Genomic DNA, 20,960 nt, shown 5'->3' with positions numbered 1-20,960 from the left:
TTACTTGAATCCTGAACATATTAAGTATTAGATTTCTCTTTGTGTTAAGAAATTGCCCTTATACATTTACAGCTATCATGTGTGGTCCTGTCTTACTGCTTTTTGTTATTTTGATTTTAACACTACCCATAGAAAACTCGTTAAATGTAAAGGAAATTTCTAGAATTATTCCTAAATTATCATAACAACAGAATGATTAGGAAACAATATTAAGAATTCTAGAGAATATTGTATAAAAAGAATGTGGCATAAGTAGAAATATGAGAGTTGTTGAATAAGGTGGAAATGAGGTAGGCCATTGCTATCTTTGGAGAAAATAATATAATCTTGCTTACAAAATATCATAGTAAACAGAAGAAATCATACAAGGTGAATGAAGGCAGAATGTAGTTAACTGGGATGATTTATAAGAAAGTCATTGTTTCTAGATTGATTTCGGAACTTGTTCAGAAAATTTGAAGAGAATTAAAAAATCCCAAAGGAGTTGGTAATCCTATTATAGATTTCTAGGTCCTAAATACCTTGTATTATGGACCCAGCACTGTTCTAGAACAGTAGAGGATAGTGAAATTGAAAGTAAATTGATATTTTTAATACTTTGACATATGCTATATCATGCAACACTGAAAACAACCCTATGGAGTAATCGGGAGAATTATTATCCCCATGGAAACTGAGACCAGGGAGAATAAACAATGTTTCCTAAGACACATGGTTAGTTCTTAGATGTCAGAAATATAACTTAAGGCCCTTTCATTCCTGGACTATCATGCCATTCTGCTATTCTGCCATATTATCACTGGTAAATGGATAGTCATAGCCATCATAAATGTACTGGGGGGTTCATTACTCTTGTGAGTTTATATGTGGAGACACTAGATAAGATTCTCAATAATTGACAATAGGTCTTTCACTTCAAGGTGGAGGTTTTTTGTTTGTTTGTTTCGTTTCTTTAATACAGGTTAGAACATACGGGCAACTAATCGTAAGCCTCTAACCTGTACTCCGTTTTGATTATATAGTATTTTCAGTTGGTTGAACTATGTGCTTACAAATTTTTTTCCTAAACTCAAGTTTGTGGTTGAGCTTATTAAATCTAAACCTTTCATAATAAATAAGTGAGAAGGAAGGGAAGCAGTCACAAAACATAATCCTGGGGGATTTTCTTGTTTCATCCATTTGCAGTTTCCCCTGATTGTTCTGAACATGTGGTGTGAAAACAGAGGAGTAAGTTTTGTCACTGAGCTTTAAAAAGAAAATAATTCCAGTGTGGCCATTTTCAATGGCAATTTGAAGAGAGGGAACAGGGCTCTCATCATCCTACTGGTCCATCTCAAAGCGAGTGCTTCAAGATGGAGCAGAGAGGACCAAGGCTTCCTCTCTGTGAACCTTATTGGTGTTCTTACTTGTTCCCTCAGTCCTGTTGAAGACTTGCACTTTAGATATGTAGAGAAGCTCCTGATTTGAATTCTGCAAAAATTCAGAATGCAAAATGAGGATGAGGTCCTTCAGTAGTCAGATTTTGTTAGTAGTTAGCTCAATTTTCAGTAGAATTTTTCCTATATCCATCTTGTCAAGAAACAAGAAAGAACAACAGGTCAATGTCATGACTGTGTCCTTTGCTATTGATATTATACTTATGTATATTTCTACAGACGTTACCAGGAAACCTCTGAAAAATTGCAAAATGTGAGCTCTGTGTCAGAGTACGATTCCTGTCTTTTCCTGAGATAGAGAACGATCTAGGCAGATATGTTACTTCTGGGATAGTGTTGCCTTGTTTTCTTTATTTTATTTTTGTTTGTTGTTTTGTTTTGTTTTAATCATTTCCAGTTTGAACTCTGATCCTAAGAGTGAAAGTTCAGCCGAACAATTTGTCCGTTTTCATTCATTCTCTCCTGTGCCAGCTCTCCTCCTCCACCCCTCCCTCTCCCCAGCCCGTTGCACTTTTCCTGGAAGTAAACAGTAGATGTCACATATATTAACACTGTGCTCCATACAGCGCGTTTGGGTGCGCTCTCTGTGCAATTCCCTGGCAGTCATAAATTAATTAAGAGTAGACAGGAACCACAGAAAAAGAAAGTTCTCCCTTTTTCTCCCCCTCCCCCTCTTTCTTTTTCTACGGGTAAATAGCTAGTTCCTTTGTTCCTGGCTGCACGATTTCATTTCTGCCATTATTGTCCTCATTGTTCTCTGAAACAGGAGGGGTCTGGGCCAGGAGCAGCAAGGTCTCAGCTAATGACGGGAAGTCTTTAAAGTTTGCGCTGCATTTCATCTTCTCTGTGGGAGTTTTAGGACGTATCCAGTGTTTGATCCCCACCGCGCAACTTTGCTTCTAGTTAATTAACAGATCCCCCATTACACACTCTCATCTAGAAGCACATGGGAGGCCTATTGGGAGGTAATTCAAGGCCAATCTGAGTGATGGCAAGAATTAGAGAAATCAGTTGTTTTAGGGCTAATGTTCAGGAAATAAAGATGTCCCCTTTTAGAGATCTCATTTTAAATTTTTGATTATTTTCTTTTCTATTTAAAAAAAAAAGAAGAACAATATAAGGGAATTATTTTGTCCACATAGTCTTACCGTGACTATTTAGGGCCGTTTGAACTTAGAACTCTTTATGACTGCATGGAAGAAAAGAAGGAAAAAAAAAAAAAGCTAGACAGACAGTACTATGAGATATAGCAATGCTAACAAGAATTTTGGTGTCCGTTTTATTGTTAGCAATTTTTTTTTTTCCTGCCCAACTGATTAGCCGGGTCACAACTGTCCACAGCAACTTTTCCAGGACACATGAGGCAGAATCGCTGGCAGGAACATCTCAGTCGTGGCTCATTTTGCAGTCAAGGCTAAATCATACTTTGTTCTTGTGTTGCTGCTTTGGTTCCAAAGGTGTCCTTCAGTATTAGGATCCCTTTCCCTTCTAGCCTCTTTCCAGATGAATGTCGCCAAATAAAACATACTTATCCCAAGCTGGAAGTTGGCACATGAAGGCCAGGATAGAGTCCTCGTGTTTCAGTGATTCTGCTATCCCAGATCACAGGTAGCCCAGGGTTTGGTAGCATTTGAAAGCGGACTGCCTTGTTTAATTTCTTACCCTTCTACAGTTTCCCCAGCCCTATGAGCAATGACCCCCTTTATCTAATGAATTAGGAGCTACTCCTGCCTTGCAATTCTCAGTTCGACACTTGGCAATGAGAATCAAACCGGGGCTATTTAGTGCAGCAGTAAATGGCCCGCCACATTAGCCCCCTGGCATGCTAAGCTATTAGGTTGTTTTACTGTTGTTAAAGTTACATTTGTTAGGTAGAGTTGCTGCCCTTCCACACACACTGAGCAGTGCCTGATCCTGGCGGAGGCAGCACGTGTACAAAACGTGTCCCATGCAGGGACCCAAACGGCGGGCAGTGTGGCGGGGCTGCGAAAAGAAGCATTGCTTCTGTCTGAAGAAGCAGAAGCATGGATTAATATGATTAAAAAAGAAGACGAAAGAAGAGGAGACCCCTGGACAATTATGGTTTTTGCCCTTTGCAGTGACTAAACTAATTACGTGGGCTCGATTAACCATTAATTTATAGCAGTTCTTAAGTGAACCACTAATTGTCATAGCGCCACGGAGAAAGAAGGCCAGGGATGGGAGGCCGTATATAAGCTGGTGTGGCGCTCTGCAGACCAGCGACACACACACTGGAGCTGGGCAGAATCCTGAGGGCCCAGAAGATTAGCATGGGAATGAAGGGGAAATAGGGTGCTTCAATGGTGGTGTGCGCGCGTGTGCATGCATGTGTCCGTGTGCGCGTGCGCACATGGGCGCGCGCGCGTGCGTGTGTCTGTGTGTGAGAGAGAGAGAGAGAGAGAGAGAGAGAGAGAGAGTATTTCTGCAAAGAAAGGAAAATGCCAGTACTATATAGCTCCATGCAGCCAGCTTGCAGGGTTGAGTTGGCATTTGGTAACTTGGTAGCGGCTGCCAGTGTGTGTGTGGTGGGAGAAGAGAGAATAGACAACAAGAAAAACACATAGAGCTTAAAAAAAGATGTAAAATGATTCACTTCATGCCATATGGACAAAAATGTTGTCACAAAAATAAGGCCAAAAAATAGTGCCAGGTTAGACTTTTAGTTCAAAAACATATGTATAATCATCCCCATGAACATGAATTTTAATTAGTATTTTGATAGAGAGAAACCAGATATTTTTTTAACCTGCTCTGTTCTTGTTTTCTGTTCCTCTCCCAGTTTTAGCCTCCATTAAACATTCATATACTGTATGTTTTGTGTCTGTATGAGGAAAATGCCTTATCCCTGGATTGGTGGGAACGCAAACATCTTGGTTTTCTGTGGCATACAAAATATCTTCCCAGTGGAGCTCATAAGCAGAAACTTACTGCTGGGAAATCTAGAGCTCTCTCTGAGCCCTGGGTACACCAGGAAGGAAGGAAGCTATATGCCTTTTCCTTTTGTCAATGGAGGCATCTGCACCCATTTGCTTCCCCTGATCTACTCCTCACACCCATCCACATCTCATCTCCCTGGAATGCCTTTTAAAAATGAAACAAGTTTAGTCTATATACATATTACTATGGAACAGGGCAGTTTTAGAGAAAAATGGATAAGATTATCACTACAGAAACTTTTAAAAATGGAGCACATAATGTATTGATAAACTTAATAAATGCTCACATTTTACTTATTAGTTTTATTCCACCTATGTCTGAAAAGGATTTGAGATGGCATCACTTGTCAGAAGATACTGTGCTGAATCATCTTCCATTAGCAAAGCTCTTTTCCACCTTAAATAAGGTGCTTCGATTAATGCCCTGCATGTGATAATGAGATGCTGATACAATGAAATGTTTCTATTAGCAATAATTTTGCTGCTTAGGGGGCCACCCACACCCCAGGCTTTTTCCCACTCCCCCCAGAGGAATACAGAGGAATCAGATACTTGAATAAAAAATGATACAATGGGATAAAAAAAATCTGCTATTAAAAATCAGTCAAATCTTGGTGCAACAGTATTCACCTATTTCATATTCTTTTTTTTTTAAAGATATTTATTTATTTATTTGAGAGAGTAAGAGCAGGTGGGGGCAGAGGGAGAGGGAGAGAATCTCAAACAGACTCCGCACTGAGCATGGAGCCCAATGCGGGGCTTGATCCTAGGACCCTGAGATCATGACCTGAGCTGAAACCAAGAGTCGGATGCTTACCTGACTGTGCCACCTAGGCACCCCTACCTATTTCATATTCTTTATTAGAATCCTTGAGCTTGCCTCTGAGTATTAGCTGTACTTCATTCTACCCCAAGGATAAGGGTAAAACCAATGGTAGCCTTAGGAAAGGTAAATTTTACTGCGCTCTTGGGGTCTCTCAGGGGTTTCTCAGACTTTTATTTTTTGGCAAACACTAACACAGCCATTCCTTTTTTCTTTCTCCTTCCTTTTCTCCCGTGAGGAAACTCTGGGCCCTTCAGCGAGAGTATGACACCTCATGGGCACTTGCTGAGTACCCTCTTGGTGTTGGCAGTTTTCTCTGGGCTTGTTGTCTAATCTCTGCTCTTCCTCAAAGCCATTAGTCATCATTCCTATAGCATTTATATCAACAGCAGGAAATGTGCTATTGGACACTCAGTGATTTCAAGCCACAAACCGAGACCCATGTCTATCCATTACATTGAGACTGCTGCAAAGATGGCTTTCGCATTATGCATAGGCTGCCTTGTTTGGGGAAGAGTAGAGCAAGTTATTGCTAAATACACCTGCCTACTTTCAGAACTGTAACTTAGGTTTCTATTTTCTGAAAACTTTTTCTAAGTTTTTGTGTCAGACTGGAGTACAGTAGGTTCATTCATTCATTCATTTAATCACTATTTTCAAGCCTTTAATATGAGTTCTCAATTTAAAGAAAGTTAAGGGTTGTTTCTTGCTACAAAGATGTTTGTATGTAGGCAAATATTTCCTGGCTCTTATGTTTTAAGGACTTCTAGTGGATCTAGGTTAGTCTAAGGTCTCAAAAAAGTCTTGTGAAAGAAAGAAAAAAATTTAAAAATTCTAAAATTCATTTTCTCTTAGTATCAACCAAGACTATTTCATAATTGCTTTTCTCACAGAGATTTATATTCAAGACTAGGAATAAATGTGAGCTCCAGTGAAAACATCAAAGGTAATTCAGGCTTCCCAGTCCTACTCCTCTTCCATATCAGAAATGTAGAGGCAACTGACAGCCAGAGTAGACTCAGGCAACCGCCTTACCCACCAGCAATTTTCTGGGAATTGTATGAGGATTTAAAAAAAATACTCATGCAGGTTATTAATTATAAAATTATATGCAATTTCAAAATACTGTAAATAACCTAAATCCCTGCCTATAAAAGACCTATTGAATAAATGAAAGTATGTCCATATAATGAAGTATCATGCAGTTATAAGAGATAATAAGGAAGATCTCTGGGCACTAATATGGAGACATTTCCAGGATGCATAGTTAGTGAAAAATTTAAAACCTTCAAAGAGTATATATAGACTCTTTACTTTTCTGTACTTTACTCATAGTATATAGTATGCTACATTTTGCACAAGAAAGAAGGACAAATAAGAATAAATACATATTTGCTTATTTTTATAAGAAAAGAAATATAGGAATAAGCCAGAATTAATAAAAATAATTACATATAATATGTGGGTGGGAATGAATAGAAGGGATGGGGATGGAAGTCTCCCCAGAGTTACCTTTATATATAGTTTTGACTTTGGACCATGCAAATACTATATATATTTGAAAAATAAAAATTAATCAACAAGGGATGGGAAAATATCTGTGATGTTTGATACTAACATTGATGGTAAGCTGAATGATAATTGTTGTTGGTACTTTGGACTGATAGTCTACTAAAGAACAAAGAGGAAATGAAGGGGAGTCACTTAAGAGATTGATACCAACTGAATTGTATCTATTACTGGTACTTTCCCATTAAATTTATTCCTTAATTATTATTTTTCTTTCATTTCTACAACTAACAGGAAGCACTTCTTCCTCTCCCATGCTAGTAGTCTTTTTGATGAGAGAGGAAAGTAAATGAAACTATTAATAGTTTTCTCTATTTTGGCAATAATTTGAGCCAATGATGTGATTTTATATCATGTATTCTCGGGAGAGGGGCATACACAATCAGTGCATACTCTTTGCCAGTTTCTGAGTCTTTACAATTATTAAAAACATACATTATAGGAAATATTACTTGCCTCCTCAGCCACATTGTTTTTTCTTTTTCTTTCTATTTACTAGAAGAACAATACCAATAATGTGCCATTTTTTACTAATACATAACCATCTCCTTGAAGGTGTAACACGCTTTTGGAGTTAACCTTTCTGGAGGCAAGAAAGTAGTAATAATTAAAATTATTTTAAGAAAATGAAACATGGCTATGATAAGGTTCAATAATTGTTAATTTATTCAACTAATGGGTTTTGCAATCACCCAAAATGTTAGGATTTTAAACTTTTCTCTAGCTTCTGCTCTGGATGACTGCTTCAGCATGGTTATATATCTCTTTTATAAAACAAAGATGTGAAGATATACATTATTTAAAAGTTGGTTTGTATTGGGAGCTACTGGGTAGCTCAGTCGGTTAAGCATCCAACTCTTGATGTGGGCTCAGGTCATGATCTCAGGACCGTGAGATGGAGCCCAGCGTTGGGCTCTGTGCTGTGCGTGGAGCCTGCTTAAGATTCTCTCTCTCCCTCTCCCTCTGCCTCTACCCCGGCTCTAAAAAAAATATGTTGGCTTGTATTGGACCTGCTTTATGCAATTTTTTGGGGGGTGGGGAAACCACAATTATGATGATGGGTAAGGTATACCTATATAGAGTCATATTCTCAACTTTTGATCCTGGTGTTGCTGTTCACTTGAGGGAAGCAAAGTGAATCATGAGGTTTACTTTCTTTATTTGTTGTAGACTTTGTGGTCAGTTTAATAAAAATTTATTGGCACCTACTTTGTGTCTGGCACTTGAGTAATTCCTTTTACTCAATGACCTTCTACTTAAATAGGCAAAATTTCATAGAATTTCACAGAGTGCAAGCAGTCTAAGAATTACACACACGGCCTGGATAGAAAGCCAGAAGATGCCTAGAGCGATGTATAGAGTGAGCACCCTGTGTGTTTCTAATGAGAATGAAAGGAATTTGCTAAGCCTAAATAGCCTCTGTTTAGTTATAAGTCAGTGATCACGATATTAAAGAAAGTTGTACCATTACACATATGAGTGCTTTTCATCATGCAGTGACATAGTGAAAAAAAAATAACTAAGTAGAAACGTCAGTTCTCCATATCAAAAGCTAGGAAATAGAAGTGCTCCCAGCCAAAGAAGGCAAGATCTGGAATTTTTTTTTTAAATGTGGATATATAGAATAAATATGCAACCCTCCTGATAATGTTGGCTGATGAAATGAAATTCACCAACTGTAATTCTGGCACGGAGAGACACACATAGTGCCCGCATGCACACACACACACACGCGCGTGCGTGTGCGCGCGCACATACACACACATCCTCGGCGTATCCTTAATCATTTGCTATCTTATTTACATTTCATTTGCTAGAGCAAATTCTAACATTTGAACTTTTTAAAAAATGTATTTCCATATTACTTAGGGAAAAATAGGAAATAATGTGATTGGCTTTCAAATAGCTCATTACATTCAAATACTCTCAAGATAAATTATATTAAAGGGAAAAAAAAAAAAAAAAGAAAGAAAGAAACCCTGTTTCAGCTTCCGAAACATTCTAAATGGAGACTCCTCTCTAAGTAATCAAAATTGCTTTAGTTGTGCGGAGCAGCATTAAAAGCCTTGTCCACTAATTGAGTGAAGCGGTGCTACGGGAGCAGCCTTGTCCCCTCATTAGATGATCTTGCAGGCACTGTTTGTCATTCTGGGTTGCCGGGCTCAATCTAACAGTACTGCTGGCTCAAATTAGCAGTAATTCATTATGACACAGTATGTCCTTCTGTGAAACAACAATGTGAAGCCCATGGGACATCTGTCTGCCACTAGTTCTTCTTTATCACAGTCCTCCCACTTCAATTCAGGTGACCACCTTTGCATGAACCTTCTAACTTCTTGAGCTGCCCGGTGATTGGAGATGCACGTTGACTGAAGCATGGCATCCACTTGCCCTCCGCTACTGTTACAGAGAGAAAGGGGGTGGGTGTCCAGCCACAAGCCAAGTCAGTCTGCACAATGATGCCATGTTCTGAAGGAAGCCAAGTGTGCTCGGGTAGGTGTGAGCGCGAGGACTTCTTTTTGAAGGCAGATAGCGCCCTTGTGTCAAATCATGGGGGATATTAATAGAAAATACTGGGAGAGACTGTTCATAAATGTGATATAAATCCAAAGAGAATGAAACTGTTCTGATGATAAGAGTTTGGTCATTCAACACATTTGGAGGGAAACGTCATGTTTCTATGATGAGCATTGCTGCTCAAAATGTGACTTTTTTACTCATATGAGCAGGTAGAATCCTATCGCTAGGAAAAGTTCCAGCAGTGATGCAACTGGACACTTCCTCCTGCCAACTCCAAATTGTGTGTTTGTATCAATGAGCTCATCGTGTCGATTCAGATTATTTGTTCTGTCTCCAGAAGAACGACTAAATTTAACTGATAGTGTCTAAACCATGTCTAGATACAGCTTTTCCTCTGAAATCCTTAAATTGTCCATGGATGTAGAAAAGTTTGCATTTATTGACTGTTGACTCTACAGTGTTGGAAGTGGTGGTGCTTAGTCAGTATGAGGTACAGGACAGTTGAGCACCCACTGTTTTCCCAAGGCTGAGCCTAATTTCACTGTAGGACATCTACTCCATGCAATATGGGCCTGGTGGGATTTTAACAGCATTAAAAGCCTGCCTACTTCCAAACCATTTATCATTTGAAATTCCACAATTAGACTCATTCCTTTGGATTATATTTAAAAAAAAGAAAAGAAAAACTTTTCTTGACATAATCTGAATGCTTACATTGGTTAATCCATTACTATTAGCAATTAGTAATCATTTATTCATTTATCTAATATTTATTTCTATTAACTCTATCCAACACACCCTAACAAAATCCATCAGGTCAGCAGTAGTGCCCATTACCCCATTTTACAAAATTCTCCCATAAAATATAGATATATATGTTTTTACATAGTGGTTCTTAATGTGTCTTGACTGAATTCCTGCTTTCTTCACCAAAGCTGCTTCATCCATATTCAGTCTTCACGACTTCAGTGAATAGCAACTCCATCCTGTTTGCTGATTCCAAACACCTGGGAGTCATCCTTTGACTTCTAGCTTTCACTCACATCCATATCCAATTCACTGGCAAATCCTATCTGCAAAAATATATATCCTGAATTTACCATTACATTTTTGGCTCAAGATAACACAAACTATTGCCTGGAATATTAAATAGGCTCTTTAAACCTACCTTCAGTTGATTTATAACATAGCTCTGAAAATAAGTGGGGGCATTTTTAGTTGTCAAAAGGTCTGGGGATAACTACTGGCAAATTTAGAGGTGCTAAATGACCAACCATGGGCTCAGTGGTCAGGACAAAGAGTAGTTGCCCACCCAAAATACCAGTAGCAACCCCGTTGAGAAATGCTGAGCGCATTAAAAACCTAAGTCACAGAATGTTCCACTTTTGCTCAAACCCGTTCAATGGCTGCTAATTTCTCTGAGAATAAAAGCCAATATTATTACAATGCCTATAAGGCCTTACACAACCCATCCTTGCCCCTTCCTTACTTATCTGATCTCATTTCCTGTTAATTCTCATTCATTTACTGCATTACAGCCACTCCGAAAATACAGTCACACCAGCATGCTGTTCCCACCACCTGAAAAGTTCTTTCCCCAGTATGCATGTCTTACTCCTTCACCTCCCTACTAAATGTCTTCTTTCTCAGTTACCCAGTTGCAGAGTCTCCTCTCAGATTCCTACAAACAAGCTGTTTTGTCTCCAAAGTACTGATCACCATCAGTATAAGATGCATGAGAGATTTTTGTCTGTTGTTTTGTTTGCTGTAATTATCATCTTGCTTAGATATCTGCCATATAGTAGGTGCTCAATAAGTAGTTTGACTGAATGAATTTAAGCTTATAAAAACCTTATACATTATATGTTAAAAAAAAAGAAGATAGTAGGAAGGGAAAAATGAAGTGCGGGAAATTGGAGGGGGAGATGAACCATGAGAGACTATGGACTCTGAGAAATAAACTGAGGGTTCTAGAGGGGAGGGGGGTGGGGGGATGGGTTAGCCTGGTGAAAACAAACTGAGGGTTCTAGAGGGGAGGGGGTGGGGGGATGGGTTAGCCTGGTGATGGCTACTGATGTAATGTGTGGTGATTAAGATAACATAATAAAATTTAAAAAAACCACCTTAGGCAGTTTTCCATTAAAGAAATGAGAATTTAAAAGCCCAGAGGAATTTTCACCTGTTCTCATGAATACATTTGTTTATTCATTTACTAAGTATTAAACTCCAATTTAAGTCAGGCACGGTTCTAGATGCTAGAGGTAAAGCAATGAAGAAAATAGGTAAGGTCATAAAACTAATTTTAGAGATGGTAAGTGCTATGCAGGAAATAAAAGGAAGAAGGGGGTAGTGACAGGTGGTAGGGGGAGGCCTCCAATTCTTGTATTTTTTCCACTGTAACCTGACTAGCTCATTTCCATACTAGTAATAATTACTTTATTTGATACATTAACAAACACTTAAAATGAAGTGGGGAATTAATACATAGGTATATTTTGAAGAGGTATATGTGGTCTATTGGAAAGAAAATGGATTATGATGTCAGGCAGTCTTGGGTTCAAGTCCCAGATCTGCCACATGCTGACCATGTAACTATGGACAATTAAGTTCAACTCAGTATCCTCATTCGTTAAGTATTAATAATGCACACTTCATAGGTGGTTGTGAAGTAAGGAGCTAGTGTAGATAAGGTATCTAATACATAGTAAAATAAGTCAATAAATGGTTTTTTTTTTTTTTTTAAAGACTTTTGGGTACTACACAGGAAATGAACCTGGATAGGAACCCCTAGAGGGCTTCTGTGTGCTGAAGAGAAAGATTAAATTATTATGAGGTCAGATTATTATGAGGTGCCAACTCAGAATCTTTGGAAAAATCCTTTCTTTCCATCACTTAAATAGCAGCATACAATTTGTATGAAAGTCTTTTGGTTATTATAAAAGTTATGTAGTTTATTGATTAAATGTTTAGAAAATGTAGATTAGCAAAAGAAGAAAGTAAGAAATTCCTGTAATTCTAAAATTAACATTGTAACATTTTGGCATTTATCCTTTGAGTCATTTTTTTCTCCTTTGGGTCATTTTTATATCGTGTATGTGTGCGTGTGTGTCCTTGGTTATATAAACCACAGAACTCTGCCTAGTAAACCGAATTAATATTTTCGAACATTAATATTTTCAAACAAGATTAGTGTTTAGGAACTTTTGGATGCTGGAATCACAGGATTGTGTATATGGATCTGGGCTCTGCTAATTACTAAGCCTCATTTTCCTGAGCCAATTAGTAGGGAAATGATCCATAGTTTATTTAACCAATGCCCTATTGTTAGCCATTTGGACTCATTCCTTTTATATTTTATATATATATATTATATATATATATATAATATATAATATAAAAAATAATTATTTCCTCAGGGTATAATCTCAGAAATAAATTTATATATGAATATGTGTAAGATTGCTGATACATATGATCCAAATATTTGAACCACTTCAACTTTCACTAACCACATATGAAAGCCTGACTTTACCATACCTTTCCAGCATGGGTTTTTATAATAAAAACTTGTGCTAACTTGGTAAAATTCATAATTGGATACATCCATATCTATGCTAACTTACCATTTGTGGGTCCTGTGAAATGAGAAGTTCTTCAGTATTCCTTGGAGAGTTAGGAAAGACTTCATTTGAGAAGGTAAAATAATTGGGTTGAGTCTTGAGGGAGAGCAGGTAGAGAATGGCACAACATGCTCAAGTTGTCCCATGTGTAGTGCTTGGGACAGGAGCAATGAGAATAGCTGAGGAACTTATTGTAGTCAAAGTAAGAGAAGAACAAGAGTGTAGAGAAGGGCAATAGCTAGAGAAATGAAGGGGAAGGAACAGATTTTATAGATATTTAAGAGATGGGATTAGCATGATTCAATGGTTAATTAGATGTGGAAGGTGAGGGAGAGGAAACTCCCTTCAGTCTTATAAGGACTTTTTGATTAAAGAGTTCTAATTTTATATAAATCACTCCTTTGTTCAACATCTTGAGTTCAGTTAAATTAAAAAAAAAAAAAAACAAATTACAGTAAAGACTATCCCTATTTACATAGTAGATGTAGGTAGGCAACCGTTGTTTTGTATTTCGACATGCTGCATTACCCATACACGTCCTTTCCTTTGGGAGAACTGCTTCTTCATTCTCCGCCCATTGCAAAGGTACATAGTATAGTCTAGTTAGTCATAGAACTTCATTCTGCAGGCCATTATAAGTGATAGGAAAAGTCCTCATTTTTCCAGTATGCATCTAGGAGTAATCTTCGCTTACAACATTTTGTCTTCCCATTGAATGGTAATTAAAATTTAATTAAAATACCTGTACAGGGGCACCTGGGTGGCTCAGTTGTTAAGTGTCTGCCTTCGGCTCAGGTCATGATTCTAGGGTCCTGGGATCGAGCCCCGCATCGGGCTCCCTGCTCGGCAGGAAGTCTGCTTCTCCCTCTCCCACTCCCCCTGCTTGTGTTCCCTCTCTCGCTGTCTCTCTATGTCAAATAAATAAATAAAATCTTTAAAAAAATAATAAAAATAAAAATAAAATATCTGTACATTCTTGCTATGGCACAAAAGATTATAATAAGAGTAATAAGATGATATAACCCTAACTAGCTACAGTAATACTCAGTGGTACTCAATGTACTAGAACCTCTTGCACTTGACATGCATTAACTCATTTAATACTACTAACCACCCTAAGGCACACATTATTATAATTCCCATTTAAAAGATGAGAAAATGAAGGAACCAAGACATAAAGTAACTTTCCAGTGGTCATGAATAAGTGCTGGAGCTAGGATAGCCAGACTTAACAAATTCTCAATAGAGGAATTGTGATATTTTTATTCATTATCTTAAGGAATGATACTAAGAAGTAACCATCTTTTCTATAATGTTCAGCTTTACTTGCAGTTACTCAGAATTTCCTGGGAACAAACTAAGATTATTGATCTTCTATTTTTTTACTTAATAATTGCTTAATTAGCTTGCTAGTCAACTACATAATACTATTTCCATTTGGTGATAGTGATGATGCTCTATTATGTATATCTGGTAGGGATCACCTCACATCTTATTTTATCACTATAAATTCCTACTTAATAATTTTTCACCTTAGTTAATTTATTTATACACATTATAATATCTGCTGTACTATTAATTTCTGAAGTGCAGAATCCATGTGTGATTAATCTTACTAGCCTTCAGAGTAAACCAAAAAAGAGAAATTAATGTTGATTTTTGGGTTCTGTAAACTCATTAGTTCAATTATCACCTTAAAGATGAGGAAGCTAACATTGAGAAAGGTTTTGCCACCTATAAGTCGAGCCCTGAACTCATAGTCAATTCTGGATCATCCCAAAACACATGTGCTATTTATCTCTGTATTTTACCTTCTAACATAATCAATATCTGATGATAAGTACTCAGTAACTTTTTGTGGAATAGATGAGAGAATAGATGGCTGTTATTCAGCAAATCCCCAATTTAAGTTAAAGCAATGTGTGCACCCACTTTAGAGAAGGGAAGGGAGCCTTATTTAAATTTCAATAGCAGAAAATATACATGAATAGTCAAACATGTATTAAATAAAGGGATTAACCACTGTAGGTTGTATAACTGGAATGGATCAAGCTGCTTAATCATATCACTCTTACCATTATGAAGTTAAGTAAATGTGAAATGGTCTTACAGGATAATGTAGCCTCTATTTTTTAATGAATTCATATTAAAATTAAAAGTTAAATAGGTAGTATTGGGAAAGTTCAATTTTATGTCACTGAAATCTGATATTTTTAAAGTATATGTTTCCTCATATACTTACCTAGTTTTGTTTGGCAGCTAAAGTTTTATAACAGTCATTCTTAAATGGAGAATTCTAAAATCACTAAAGTATCTATGTGATTTCCAACTTTTAACGAATTGTATTCTGAACTATTGCCATAGTTTGGATTAATAAATTTTTCCCTTCACTATCAGTGCTGATAAAGTAACAATTATACTTGGATTGTATTATAATACTTGAACTCTATTGAAAGACTAATCTGTGACGACTGGTTTAAAAGTAGAATATCTTCCTATTATTTTATTGTTGGTATTTAAACTTGGCCTACCATTAATGTTATCTGTCAAGAAATAGTCTATCAAAATATAAAATTTCTTTTGTATTATCTTAACATGTTTAGATTTTTCAAGGCAGATGGGGGTACTTTTCCATTTAAAAATGGGAACAAAATTATATTAATGTGTCTTTGTTTTGTACTATGTAATTTGTAAAAAACTGTTTTGTTGAATTATGGTTTATATACTTTACAATGTATTCATTTAAAGCGTGCAATTCAGTGTTTTTTAGTAAATCAAGGAGTTGTTCAATATCATCACAATATAATTTGAGAACATTTTAATCTGACAAAAACTCCATACTCGTTAGTAGTCACTCCCCACTCCAAATTTGCTTCCTCTGTAACTCTAGGTAACCACTAATATGTCTCTATGTCTCTATAGATTTACCTATTCAGAGCATTTCTTATAAATGGAGTCATACAATAGATAGTCTTTTGTTACCGGCTTCTTTCTTTTGGTATCTTTTCAAGGTTCATCCATGTTTTAACATGTAGTTTATTCCTTTTTATGGCTGAATAATATTCCATTGTATGGATATACCTAAATTTTGTTTATTCATTCATCAGTTGATGGACATTTAAGTTGTTGCCTCATTTGACTCTCATAAATAATGCTGCTATAAACATTCATGTACAAGTATTTATATAGACAGACATTTTTCATTTCTTTTGTGTATGTATTTGGGGTGAAATCGCTGGGTTATATAGTAACTCTATAGTTAACCTTTCAGGAACTGCCAAACTATTTTCTAAAGCACCTGCAGAATTTCACATTCTTACATTTGATGCACATTTGATGTACAATTTCTCTACAATCTCATCAGCACTTATTATTACCTATCTTTTTTTATTAGTCATCCTAGTGGATGTGAAGTGGTATATCATTGTGGTCTTGGCTTGCATTTTCCTAATGGCTAAATGATGTTATTATCTTTCATGTGTTAATTGGCCATTTATATATCTTCTCTGGGGAAATGCCTATTCAGATTCTTTGCCCATTTTTAATTGGGTTGCTTAACTTTTTATTATAGAGTTGAAAGAGTTCTTTATATATTCTGGATACACGTCCTTATCAGATGTATGATTTGCAAATATTTTCTCCTATTCTATAGGTTGCCTTTTTACTCTATTTTTTTTATTGCTCCTGAGACAAAAGAGTGCTCGATACTTTCTTGATTGTGTACTTTGAAGCACAAAGCTTTTATATTTTGGTGTAATCCAATTTATCAATTTTTTTATTACTTGTTTTAGCTGTTGGAGTTGTGTCTGAGAAACCATTGCCAAATTCAGGGTTATGAATATTTGTGCTTTCTCCTGAGAGTTTTATAGTTTTAACTCTTACATTTAGTAATATGCATTTTGAGTTATTTTTTTTGCATGGTATTGAGGTAGGAGTCCAATTCTGTTCTTTTGCATATGGATATCCAGTTTTCCCCAAACCATTTGTTGAAAAGACTATTGTGTTCCAATAGTAATTCTCAGATGTCAACTAGGTGTCCTATCATTCAGTTCAATCTGGCACTATCTGGAATTAGCATCAGATCCCAGAAATTAAAGAGTAAGGTCCCCAATGACTGCCCTTACTTCAGAAGGTAACTGCAAGTGGGGTCCCCAGGCAATGGGTACTTCTGCCTGGCAGAATTGGCTACAAAATTGGGAGTTCTCATGACACTCCTTCAGCTTCAGTAATTCACTAGGATGACTCATCAGACTCATGAAACTGCTATACTTATCATTAATGTTTTATTATAAAGGCTTCAAATGAATAGCCCAGATAAAGAAATACATAGGACAAGTCTGGAAGTGTCTCGAGCACAGGAGTTTGCTTTTGTGGAGTCAGGGTGCACCACCCTCCCGTACATCAATATGTTCACCAACCAGGAAGCTCTCTGAGTCTCATTGTTTTAGAGCTTCTCTTGAGGTTTCATTACATAGGCATGATTGATTAAATCATTAACCTTGTGATTAAACTCAATCTCCAGCCCCTCTCCTCTCCTCAGAGTCTGGGATGGTAGGATCCTGAAAAGTTCCAGTCCTCAAATCACATGATTGCTTTTTTTCACAACCTCTCCCATCCTGAAGCTATCTAGGGGCTCTGTTATGAGTCAAGTCATAGCATAACAAAGGCATATCTATCACTCAGTGAATTCCAAAAGTTTTTGAAGCTCTGTGGCAGGAAACAGGAAAGTAGACCAGATTTCTTTTTCTTTCTTTCTCTTTCCCTTTCTTTCTCTCTCCCTTTCTTTCTTCCTTCTTTCCTTCCTTCCTAATAGTGTTTTCAGTGAATTCCTTTAGATTTTCTAAATAAAAATAATATTATCTATAAATAGATGGTTTTATTTCTTCCTTTTCAATCTGGATTTTTTTAATTTCTTTTTCTTTATTAACAAACCTGGCTGTAATCTCCAGTACAATGCTGAATAGAAGTGGTATGAGTGTACATCCTTGTTTTATTCCTGATCTGGGGGGAAACCAGTCAGTCTTTTACCATTAAGTATGATAGTTGTAGGTTTTTTTGTAGATGCTCTCTGTATTAGATTAAGGAAGTTTTCTTCTATTGCTAGGTTATTGAGTGTTTTTATCATGAAAAGGTGTTGGACTTTTGTCAGATGTTATTCACATCTATTGAATGATTGTATGATTTTATATTTTATTAATATAGTATGTTCCATTATTTGATATTTAAATGTTAAACCAATTTTATATTCCTAGGATAAATTCCAGCAGGTCTTGGTGTATTATTTCTTTTTACTGTTTTATATACTTTAAAAGAATTTAGGTACTCCAGAAGTCACCCAAAATTATTGAGGCTTTTAAAAATGAAAAGTCTTTATAAACTAATAATCAAAAGTTATGCAAGTAGTCTGGGCCTAGATCACCTCCAAACCTGTGATTATAGTATGTAAGACCAATATTCTAGAAGTAGAATTCTATTTTCCTAAAAGTATCATTTTTAAGTCTTTTTAAAATACCAACTACATAATCCAGTTAATGACACAGGTAACTCCACCATCCCAGGGCATAAAATTTATATAATTTATATTTATACTATTTAATAATCATGGTGCAGTGTCACAAAAATCATGAACACATGTTTAAACATTTTGAAACAATAGAACTAAACATTTTGGGGACCAAAGCTTAAAAAGGTAGAATAGGTGATGAACTTATCCTTATAAAAATTATTCTACATCTGTAAGGAAATAATAAAATCATGATAAAATAGTTGTACGTATTGATTTTGGGGGGATTTCTGAATTCATGACAAAATGAAATGAAACCATTCTATAGATCAAGAAAGTAAGCTTCCACAAGGGTTGATAAATTTCCAAAGGCATATAGCTCTTCTGTCATAGGACCAATGATTAAACCATGGTCTTTGAGTCACCTAGGTGGCTCAGTCAGTTTAGCATCGGACTCTTGATTTTGGCTCAGGTTATGACCTCAAGGTTGTGAGATGGAGCCCTACTCTGCACTGGGCATGGAGCCTGCTTAAGATTCTCTCTCTCCCTCTCCTTCTGCCCCTCCCCCCTTCCCTCTCTAAAACCAAACCAAACCAAAACCCCCCAACCCCCCAAAAAACAAACCTGGTCTTTATCACACTGGAGTATGACTATGAAAGAGCAACTGGGTATAAATAAGGTGTTTCTGCTTTTATTTTGCTGTTTTTATTCGTACTGTTTTTAATCTAGAAATTATCCAGTGAGTTTATAAACTTTTATTCTTATACAACTTACTGTCCTAGTATAACATAGCACTGTGCCCTGATAAGTAATAGTCTGTATTTAATAAATCTTAATGCCCATTAGGATGTTTTCCATAGTACTCTAGCTGTAAGTAATGTTGCCTTATAAGTGTATTTTAAGTTAACCATCAAGGACTATAAAGAAGGTTACAATTGTTTTTCTCTATAAAACTAGGCCCAGGGTTCATATTCATGCATGTGCTTATATGAATAAATTAATAATATAAAGATTTTTAAAAGCGATTTAATTGATATAGCTCCAAAATAACTGGTTCGCATTTTTACATTTCAACTGTCATTATATCTTGACTGTCATTTATAAAATTTGTTTTTTAGTTGTTCATTCATTATTCATTCCTCAACCACTAACTGGCACAGTCTTATGCATCTGACTGTGTGGCTGTGAATCTGATCTAGAAAAAGTTGTTATGATTAAATTATTTAATATTTCTTCCAAAGTTTTGTAGTAGAAACTTTGTTTAACTCTACGACATTTAGAATTACTTTGATTTCTCACTACTTTTCTTTCATTTATTTTATTTTATTTTATTTTTTAGCTTTGCAAGAAATAGATAACATCAAGGACATCGGGAGTGGGAGAGATTGGACTGGGAGACTCAGCAGGTCAGGACATTTGTTTATCATTTGCTGATCATTCTTTTGCCATCAATTCTAGAGTTCTCAAGTCTCTTGCCACTTGTTTATTGCTTGGACGTGCTTACTTGGAATGTTCTCAGTTTTGCAAATCATGACTAACACCTTTATATAAAAAGTACAGCATTTGGGTATCCTTTTTTTCAGGATTTGAAGATTTAAAAAAATAATTCAAGTAATTTTTCAGGAATAGAAGAAAATTTCTTACCTAATAAGTTATATAAATACCCGGATTTCTATTATTCTCACATAAACTGTTTTTGAATGAAGATTTCTTGATAACTTTTCCAGAATCAAAACTTTAAACATATAAAATGTTAATAAGTAATTGTAGTAACATTAAGTAATTGTAATAACACTTGGGTCATGAAAGTCATTTCCTTTCTTTTCTGCTGTATTCTCTGGGCTTGGATCCACCTCTAAAAGCTCTTGACACTTCAGAGTCAATCTATTTGCTTACATTAATCTTAACTACTGAATGTTGACTACCATGTGTAAAGTGAAGTTTAATTAAAATACAATTTCTATGTAAATGGAAAGATCCAACAGTCAAAGGGTCTACTATGAGTATTTGTCACCATTGTGGAAAGTTTAGTGTTAGTCCCATTCCTCTGTCAGCTGAAGCCATGCTGGCCTTTGGGATCTCCATTGCCCTGAGTGTCCCCATGAGTGACTAATGGGTTTGTGTTCATCTCCTGCTTCAAAGAAGTCTCCCAGTTGTCTTGAACAGTGGTTACATCTCTCAGTATAATTGCTTAGTTATTTATAGAAGCTTGGGGATCCTTTACCTCTCTGTCATGGCTATCACTTCCACAACTCTCCTGGAGTATAACTTAACTCCTCCACATCCAGGTTTTTTATAGAGCAACTTCTATTGGGTTTTTTCAGTTTTCATCACAGAGGGATAGATGCTTTTGTCCTTCAGTCTGATCACATCTCTTCTAGTAAAAAGTCTTATTCAGAAAGGAGCTAAGCTTAAAGTTCTTCTGCCTGGATGATTCAGGGATTTAGTTATTTCTTAGCATTAGCATTAGAGACCAGACAGATTACTATTGTTATGTATTGAGAGAACACTAGCCTCCACCTTAAAGGAGAG

At 36.3% G+C, this 20,960-nt stretch overlaps 1 protein-coding gene across 12 annotated transcripts in view; it reads left to right on the top strand.

The window, feature by feature from the left end:
• SOX5 (SRY-box transcription factor 5) overlaps positions 1–20,960 on the top strand; it is a 1,003,105-nt gene that overhangs the window by 322,693 nt on the left and 659,452 nt on the right. For 2 of the 12 annotated variants that reach the window (XM_078075758.1, XM_078075759.1), the window contains one exon: positions 19,768–19,834. The exons of the other annotated variants lie outside the window; for them this stretch is intronic. The gene's annotated coding sequence lies outside the window, so the exon portion shown is untranslated. The remainder of the gene's footprint in view (positions 1–19,767; positions 19,835–20,960) is intronic. 12 annotated transcript variants of the gene reach the window in all.

Source organism: Halichoerus grypus, chromosome 6 (genome assembly GCF_964656455.1).
Source record: "Halichoerus grypus chromosome 6, mHalGry1.hap1.1, whole genome shotgun sequence".
Lineage (NCBI taxonomy): Eukaryota > Metazoa > Chordata > Mammalia > Carnivora > Phocidae > Halichoerus > Halichoerus grypus.
This window is presented reverse-complemented; position numbering and strand designations above follow the sequence as displayed.